Source organism: Eptatretus burgeri, chromosome 3 (genome assembly GCF_056783735.1).
Source record: "Eptatretus burgeri isolate ZD-2024b chromosome 3, Ebu_testis_v1, whole genome shotgun sequence".
Classification (NCBI taxonomy): Eukaryota; Metazoa; Chordata; class Myxini; order Myxiniformes; family Myxinidae; genus Eptatretus; species Eptatretus burgeri.
Window position 1 is genome coordinate 109697307 of NC_140963.1, and position 8644 is coordinate 109705950.

The 8644-nt window shown below is 40.2% G+C and overlaps 1 protein-coding gene across 1 annotated transcript in view; it reads right to left on the reverse strand.

Moving 5' to 3' along the window:
* The window catches only part of LOC147030690 (troponin T, cardiac muscle-like), a 34205-nt gene extending 27461 nt beyond the window's left edge, over positions 1-6744 (reverse strand). The window contains exon 1 of the mRNA XM_085874988.1: positions 6587-6744. The gene's annotated coding sequence lies outside the window, so the exon portion shown is untranslated. The remainder of the gene's footprint in view (positions 1-6586) is intronic.
* Between the last annotated feature and the right edge of the window lie 1900 nt (positions 6745-8644).

Sequence of the window (8644 nt, forward strand, 5' to 3'; positions counted from 1 at the left end):
CAGTCAACGTCAACACCCTCCACATACCATGTGGTTGTGGGGCATTTGAACCAAACCAACTGAACGAGTGGCACCAGACCGGGAGTTGGCTAAGTCAAAGCTCAACGTCAAAAAAATTGAATAATATGAAAACCAAGTGTCACATACTTAGATGAATTAAGTTATACACTTTTTTTCTCTGCACAGACCTATCGTTAGCGACTGCTTTGTGAAAAATGTTAGCCTTTATGGCTGTTTGTCGTCAAGCAGCCATCAATCTTCTAGACTGGTCTTCCATCTCTACTTCCTGGGAATTATGGGAATTCAATTCCTGGGAATTCAATTCAAAACATCAATTCATCCTGGGAATTCTTTCAAAGAAACTTGCTCTCTCTCATGCACAGATTTATCCGATCTTGTCTTCAGTTGTCCTACCCTTCCTCACGCCCATGGTACAATGAAGCTTGTGGCGATGCAGTTGTCCTGAAACAACTTGCATTCGCCTCATGGAAGGCTAATCCAACTGAAGGCAATCTCAGTTCCTTCCACAAAGCTTGGAACAAGTGTGTCTACCCTCAGGACAGCCAGAAAACAACAACTTTCGAATCTAAAGTCTGAACTGTAAAACCTGTATCCTTCCTACAAATCCTAGTGGTGTTTAGCAAAGTCTGTTTCTGGTGTATGTTTCCCCTCCATCCCCTCCCTTACCTCAAATGGCTGCACAGCTAACACTGCACGTGAAAAGGCTGAATGGCTAAACTCTGTGTTTGCTTCGAAATCTTGTGTTCCAACCCCATCACTCTCTGTACCCACCTTATCCAGTCGCACCCAACTGTTCCTGGACTCTGTGTCCTTTTCTCCTGGCAAGGTGGAGAGCTTGCTGTCAAACCTCGACTCAGATTCTGCAACTGGTCGAGACGGCATCAGCCCACGTGTCCTAAAAACCTGCTTTGCTGCTCTTGCTCACCCTCTCTCTTCTATTCGCCCTCTCATTTGTTCAAGGTCATCTGCCATCTGCTTGGAAATCAGCAAACATTACTGTTCTGCACAAAAAAAGATGCAAAAACAGATCCCTGCAACTACAGACCAATCAGCCCTCTCCCAATCATCAGCAAGGTTATGGAATCCATTATCACTTCTGACATTAAATCCTTCCTCTTCTCCAATGGCTTGATTTGTAATCATCAATTTGGATTCAGACCAGGTCACTCTACCCTGGATATGCTGCTTCTGCTCTCCCAACAATGAATGGAGATCCCCAATGCCAGACATGAAATCAGAGCCATCTCCCTAGAGATATCGCGTGCTTTTGATACGTTCTAGCGCCCTGACCCACTCACCAAACTCTCTTCCTATGGTATCCAAGGACATCTCCACTCATGGCCCGCAGACTTCCTCTCCTGTCACAGCCAACATATGTTCCTAAATGAATTTCTTTCATCCCCTCTTCCTGTCCAGGCTGGAGTTCCCCAAGGCAGTGTTCTGTGCCTGTTATTTTTCTGGTTTTCATCAATGATCTCTCTGACTCTCTGAAAAATCCTCTTTATATCTTTACTGATGACTTCACAATCTGCCATACCATCTGTCATCCCTCAGATCGGCAAGCAGCAGCCTCTTCACTCTCTGCAGATCAGGATAAAATCACGAGCTGGTCCAACACGTAGAACATGTCTTTCAATACTGACAAATCTCACACTCTCACAATGTCTCTCTAAGAAGACCATCTGGAAACTCCCCCATCTACCTTATCAACAATTCTCTTGAAGAAGTCCTTTCATTCCAGCTTCTGGGTCTCACTATTTACCATGATCTTTCCTAGGAAAGCCACATTTCCAAACTGGCTTTCAAAGATAGTCACCGACTGGAATTCCTCTGTCACGCAATGTCCTTCCTTTGCACACCTGAGCTCCTGACACATACAAAGCTTTTGTCCGCAGCCTGATGGAGTACTGCTCTCCCCTCTGGGCTGGTGCTTCACGCTGTGGAAACCAAGGCATTTAGGATCATTGGTATCTCCTGCAATGAGGCTGAGTCTTTGGGTCGATCATTCTCTCAACACAGGCAGGTTGATGGTCTTTCTGTCTTCTTCTGTCTTCTTCTATCTCCTCTCTGGCCTCGCCCCCCCCCCCCCGCTCTGTCTGAGATATTCTGAATAAAAAAAACTGAGGTGTTCCTTGTAATCATTGATCAGCTTCAACACCATCTTGAAACATACAAGGAAATAAACAATAAGTTTGGATTCCTGTCCAAGCTAGCCTCCCTCTCTCAACTCATGAGTTCAAGCGAGCCAAAGAAAATCTTGCCTGCTCCTATCACAACGATTCTGAACCCACGATTGAAACTTGAAAGTGAATTTATCCAGTTTTCTACCTGACTGGCATCTTCAACAAAGCTTCAAACCACACACAAACAAAGTCAGCAGAACTGAGAAGGTACCAATTCCTCGATACACACACCCTCAACCAAACATTCCCTAACATTGAAATAGCTGTTCAGATATTCAGTATCTGTCTGTGATGGTATCAAATTGCAGTGGTGAGGGAAAGTGGTCCTTCTCGATACTAATCAAGAATGACGGCAGGAACCGAATGAGACAAGATCGACTTAATAGTCTTTAATCATGAGCATCAAGAGTGAAGTACTGGATAGTATTGAGAAGATTTGACTTCTCCAAATTAATTGATGAGTTTAGACAAAAAAAAAATCTAGGAAAAGACCAATATAATGTTACACATGTAGTGAGTGTTCTCTGGGGAGAAACTGTCTCCATCTTGAAATGCAAATTTAAAATGATGGTCTTACATATAAATTGCTTTGTTATGTTGTAAATTGTTATGTTGTAAATTGTTGTCGTTTTAGTTTAAAAATGTAACAAGTTTTTCATTTAAGAATTGTTGTTTTTTATTTGTACAGGGTTTTGTGTTTTTGAAAATAAAATATTAAATGAGCATAGTCATAGTATCAAAAAGAAAATATCTTGAGATCTAGACCTGACCTGACTTTAACCTAATTCATACTTAACATAGTACACTGTGACTTAACTCACTGATGTCTATTACCATATTTAACATAGTACACTGTGACTTAACCAAATGACATCTATTACCATACTTAACATAGTGCACTGTGACTTAACTCACTGATGTCTATTAATATGGGATGGCAAGGGGAGTAGGAGGGCCCATGGTGGGTTAGTGCCTGTAGCCCAAGGAAACGTTAATCCCTCCTTGCACACACACCAAAATGGAATTCTACATAATTGCTCTTTCAAGTTGTTTGAAGAAAAGCAAGAGCAACAAGAGAAAGAGCAATCAGAGATTGCAGACCCTTGCCAGGACTTGTTTTGTGTGGTGTTTGTGTAGTTTTGTGTCGTGTATTTTGTGTGGTATTTGTGTACTGGTGTGTTACGTAATTAAGAGACATAACTCGATCTGCCCATTTATAACTGTTGGCAGTGATGACCGGGTACCAAGACGTCCTGCTTTGATGCAACTCTGCTTTGATCAGACACCTGACACTGATCTATGACGTTTTTTTATTATTACTATTCAATTGAATTCAGAATGGGATTAAAATAAATTCAATTCAAATCAAATGAAAGACCAAATTGGTACAGTTTTGCATTGGAGTCATCAGAAAGAACCCAAACAAGAAAAAGCAAATATGAAGTTATCAGGAGGAACCTGGATAGGATTTGGGTTTCAGCCACTACTCCTCTACCCTTAAACTCATCCAAGCACAGCCAAGTGAGCCTTATTCCAAAAATTTTTAAAGAACCCAGATTTAAAAAAATCAAATAATTCTGGCTGCCACACCATGCGTCCGATCAGTTTGAAATTTAAAACATATATTCCCCATCAGTGCTGGATCATAATTGTGAAGATTCACTTCGATCGATTAAGCAGTTCAAGAGAAAAAATATTTGAACTATTTTTGTTCAATCCAATATGGCTGTCAGACCATGTGACATCAATTATTCGTGATTATTCTGGTATCCCCAAGGCTTGGGGAACATTTGTGGGAAATTTTCCCATGATCTGTCCAGCCGTTCTGGAGAAGATTTTTTATAGGTTTTATGGTAAATCCAATATGGCTGCCAAACCAAGTGACCTATGACATCATGTGTGAACCTTTTGTTCCTCATGGGTAGACAGTCATACATGTAAAGTTTCGCCTCAATCTGTTTAGCCATTTCAGTGAAGATTTTTGAAGGTTTTTTTTTTGTTTTTTTTTTAAACAATATGGCTGCCAAATCATGTGACCGATGAAGTCATAAGAAATTTTCAGTGGAAAATTTTATCCCGAGATGACCCTCAAAAATTTTCATACTGATCAGATGTGGTGTTCTACATATGCAATTATAACGTCATAATGAAGGCACCTATAATGTCATTTTATTATCATACTTATTCCCTATGAGGAGGACATGCCAACAGCCATGTACCAAGTTTCAATTTTTTCCTTGGTGCGGTGTCAGAGCTCCAGAGGTCCAAAGTTTTCCCGTTTTTCCAACATGGCTGCCACCCCACGTGGAAATCCGATGGTGAAAACTTTGTCTCAATTTAGCAAGCGGTTGCGGAGAAAAACACTAAAGTTCTGTGCGGACAAACAAACAAACAAACAAACAAGAAGAAGACCGTGCAGAGCACGACACTTGCAAAATCCATACAACAAATTTGACCTCAAACATAATTGATAGTTGAATTCAATGACCAAAATCTGCAACTCCTCTTCAAATTTCAAGTCAATCGGATGAAAATTGACAATTTTAGAAATTTGGCTTATGTTGACCTTTTGGCCTATGTTGACCTGAAAAAAATTGGTGGTTGAATTTAGTGACCTGATATGCAAATCATCTTCAACTTTCAAGTCAATGGGATGAAAATTGAGGATTTTAGAACTACCACCTAAGTTGATGACCTTTGGCCTATGTTGACCTTTTGACCTCAAGAACAAGAGACTTCTTCCTTATGACACCCTCTACTATGTGGTGAAGTTTCGTGAAGATCGGTTTTAATTTGTGACCTGGAGGCGATAAAAAGAAAAACAGACAGACAGACAGACAGACAGACAGACAGACAGAGAATAAAATAAAAACAATGTCACCCGCAGGGTGACCCGTATCTTGCCAAAAGGTGACCACGTGTGACTTCTTTAAGGTGACACTGAGGTGAACAGAGCTGCTATCCACCAGGAGCGACTCCTTGAGGAATATCTGCCTACGAGAGATTCCGATGAGAATCGTTCTACAGAGTAACCATGAAAAATATGCGTTTGCCTCATAACGTCACCAAATGACATCATAATGTCTCAAGCTTGACATATCTAGAAAGCACTCATCGAGGTGTTCAATTTGAGGTACTACACGATATGGTTCCTAAAACTTGAAAATTTGACCTTGGGGTCAAATATGTTTGAGCTTTGGCGCTAACCATGAAAGTCAAGGCCAATCGCCAGCAAAAATTAATCAGCTGAGCGCCAGACCATGAACTATATTCCCATGAAGTTTGAAGACGATCTGATCAAAATTACTCAAAAAATAAGGGTTTCGTCGACTCCCCTGATTTGCGACAAAGTGACTTTGACCTTTGACCTTGACCTTCAAAATTTTATGCGCTGAAAGGGACCTCTATAGGCCTCTGATATGCAAAGTTACAAAAATTTCCAATGATAACTGTGCTCTGCAGAGTGGTTAATATGTGATTACAGACCAAAAAAAAAAAAAAAACATATGAAGGTCAAGGCCAATCGCCACCAAAAATTAATCAGCTGAGCGCCAGACCATGAACTATATTCCCATGAAGTTTGAAGACGATCCGATCAAAATTACTCAAAAAATAAGGGTTTCGTCGACTCCCCTGATTTGCGCCAAAGTTACCTTGACCTTTGACCTTGACCTTCAAAATTTTGTGCACTGAAAGGGACCTCTATAGGCCTCTGACATGCGAAGTTACAAAAATTTCCAATGATAACTGTGCTCTGCAGAATTTTTTATACGTGATTACAGACAAACAAACAAACAAACAAACAAAAAAACATACAAGCTGACTAACATATCTTGCAAAAACTTCGTTTTGGCAAGATAAAAATCAACTTACCAATATACTTGAAAAATATTCGATTTTGCAAGTAACAAACAAACAAACGGACCCAAATGCAACACACTCTCCTTCGGCGAGGGTAATTATTGCATTGCTAAAAAGTTGGGGGCTGTGGGGTTTGTACCGGTGACACCATTTAAGCTTTTTGGGCTGACTTTGTACATTATTTAGTATTCAATAGGAATGGTATGTACAGTAATTGAATTTTCAGCAACAGGAATTAGTTTTGAAGGTATATAGCATTTAAAGCCAAGGTTATCGATGGAAGAAAGACCAGAAGATAAACATCGACAAAACTTAACATTGTAAATTGATGTGAAGATAACCGAATAAAATAATGATTTTTTTTTTCAGTTTTCAATTATTTGAATCTGTGAAGTTACATCACTGATGTTGTACATATTCAGTAAAAAGCTTGTCGTTTCGATGTGATTTCGATTAAAATACAAGGTCAAAATATTTTCATTTAATTTACACCTTTTGGATCAGTCCTTCTGCACTCTTACCTTCTTCTTCCTCTACCTCTTGTGTTTCTTCTTCTTCTTCTTCCACCTCCACCTCTTCCTCTACTTCGGCAGTTTCTTCCTCTTCCTCCACCTCTTCATATGTTGTTAAGATTAAAGTGGGGAAAGTGCGAGGAGGAAGGGGAGAATGAAAGGAATATAGATTGAAAAATTACAACTTTGTCAGAATAAATTATGAAACACAAAGGTTGCTCATTATACCCATTGACAGACACACACACACACACACACACACACACACACACACACACACACACACACACACACACACACACACACACACACACACACACACACACACACACACACACACACACACACACACACGAGTCTACACCCCCTTTCAAAATGTTCACCTTTTGTTGCCTCATAGCCGGGAATTAAATTACATTAAATCAGAATTTTCCACCTTTATTTACACATCGTATCCCTCAACTTCCAAATGAAAAGCAAATTCTATAAATTTCAGAAAATAAATGAAAAATACTAAAGTAGAATATCTTGGTTGGATAAGTATCCACCCCCCCCCCCTTATATGAGCAATTGTAAATTTGCTCAGGTGTAACTGATCACCTTAAAAATCACACATCAAGTTAATTGGTCTCCACCTGTGTTAAATTGTCATGATTCTGATTATTTCACAATAAAATCAGCTGCTCCTGTAGGTTTTCTCTTCTGAGTCGTGCATTTCACAACAAAGACGCACAATGAGAACCAAGGAGTTTTCAAAACACCTCTGGAATAAAGTTGTGGAAAGGCACAGATCAGGGAATGGGTATGAAAATATTTCAAAGGCCTTCAATATCCCTTGGAGCACAGCAAAGACAATCATTAAGAAGTGGAAAGCGTTTGGTACTACCAAGACCCTTCCTAGATCAGGCATTCCCTCCAAACTGGATGACCAAGCAAGGAGAAGACTGATCAGAGAGGCCAATGACATCTGAAAGAGCCACATGCCTATACAACAAAGACTGGTCATCGTGTGCATGTGACAACAATATCCAAAGCACTCCACATATCTGGCCTGTATGGTAGGGTGGCAAGAAGGAAGCAATTACTCAAAAAACCCCACATTCAGTCCCGTTTGAGGTATGCAAAAAAACTACTCCAAAGATTCTGAAGCCATGTGGCAAAACGTTTTGTGGTCTGACAAAGTTTTTGACCAAAATGCCAACTGCTACGTTTGGTGCAAACCCAACACAGCACATCACCCAAAGAACACCATCCATACTGTGAAGCATGGTTGTGGCAGCATCATGTTGTGGGGATGTTTCTCATCAGCAGGGACTGGGGAATTTGTCAAGATAGAAGGGAAAATGGATGAAGCAAAATACAGAAAAATCCGAGAGGAAAACCTGCTGCCCTCTGCAAGGAAGCTGAAATTGGGACGGAAGTTCACCTTTTAGCATGACAACGACCTGAAGCACACAGCCAAAGCTACACTGGAGTGGCGCAGGCAGAGCTACGACCTAAATCCAATCGAAAATCTGCAGCATGACTTGAAGATTGCTGTCCATCAATGCTACTCACGCAACTTGACTGAGCTCGAACAGTTATATACAGAAGAATGGACAAATATTGCCCAATCAAGGTGTGCAAAGTTGGTAGAGACCTATCCCAACAGACTTACAGCTGTAATTGCTGTCAACGGTGCTTCGACCAAGTTTTTCACTCAGGAGGGTGGAATCTTATCCAATCAAGATATTCTAGTTTTGTATTTTTAATTAATTTTCTGAAATTTGTAGAATATGTTTTTCACTTGGAAGTCGTGGGTTACTATGTGTAAATAAATGTGGGAAAAGTCTGATTTATTGAAATTTAATTCCAATAGGGCAGCAAAAGTTGAAAATTTTGAAAAGGAATGTCGACTTTCTACAGGCACTGTAATAGGCCTGAAGGTGCCAGGTTGTCACCTTAATAGTGAAAAGGTCTATAGGTTACGCAACCAGGCATAAGCAGGTTATAACATAATAAATGTTTCCCTTTTTGGCTTATCATATTATTAACTACGTTTTCCAGATTATCTCGATGCCAAATGCA